Below are 909 nucleotides of genomic sequence, written 5' to 3' on the forward strand. Positions count from 1 at the left end.
CGCCAAAATCCTAGCCATATTCTTGTTCCCTCCTTCTCTTTTTTCCCTTGTAACATCATCTTGTGGATTGTGGTACTCTCCTGAGTACTTTGCAAACTCTTCAATTAATTCTTTTATAGTTGTCGGCTCCTTCTTCGTCATAGGCCCTTGAGAGTCAAAAAGTTGTCTAGTAGTTACATTCACTTCATCATAGAAAATGGAAACTTCTTGTTGAACATTCAAATCATGTTGAGGGCAACTTCTTAGCAAACCCTTGTATATCCCACAATTCATATAATGATTCTCCCAACTCTTGTTAGAAGTTAGAAATATTCTTTTTGATTTTTGAGATCTTCGAAGGTGGACTAAATTGCTCAATGAAAGCATCACAAAGAGTAGTCCATGTAGTGATGGATCTTGGTTCAAGAGATTTCAAACACACCTTGGCTTCACTGGTAAATGTGACCAGAATCATCCTTAGTAAAACGGTTTCCCTTTGCACATTAGGGACATGAAAGTAGTGGCAATGTCTTTGACCTCATCAATGTTCTTGAAAGCATCTTCATACTCTTTCCCGGCTAAAGGTATGTCCTTGAGCATTGATAGAATGTCTACTTTGATCTCAAAACTTCTTTCGGTTGGTATCTCAGGTGGAACTAGACCTGGTCCATGTTCTCCTCATATCCTCTTCTTATAGTCTCCCATCGTCATTCTCGTTATATCCGCCATTTATTCACCCTCAACTTTTATCTCTTCCTCGTCTGAACTTCGTTCAGTAGAAGATTCTGGCTTGTATCCAATTCCTTTTTTATCTGGTGTCCATTTGAAGCTTTTAAATTTTTTGTCTGATTGAAAACAGCTTGTTGACCCGTTGGCTTTCTTGTCTTTCTTCTTGTGAAAAGTGGATCCTGGGTCTTGAAGTGGAGGAAC

The 909-nt window shown here is 38.8% G+C and overlaps 1 non-coding gene across 1 annotated transcript; it reads left to right on the forward strand.

Moving 5' to 3' along the window:
• Nucleotides 1-220: 220 nt before the first annotated feature.
• LOC111914331 (small nucleolar RNA R71) lies at nt 221-325 on the forward strand. The gene has a single exon (XR_002857773.1). It is a non-coding gene; the product is annotated as a small nucleolar RNA R71 (small nucleolar RNA).
• The last annotated feature ends 584 nt before the right edge of the window (nt 326-909 follow it).

Source organism: Lactuca sativa, chromosome 8 (assembly GCF_002870075.4).
Source record: "Lactuca sativa cultivar Salinas chromosome 8, Lsat_Salinas_v11, whole genome shotgun sequence".
In the NCBI taxonomy this organism is placed as follows: Eukaryota; Viridiplantae; Streptophyta; class Magnoliopsida; order Asterales; family Asteraceae; genus Lactuca; species Lactuca sativa.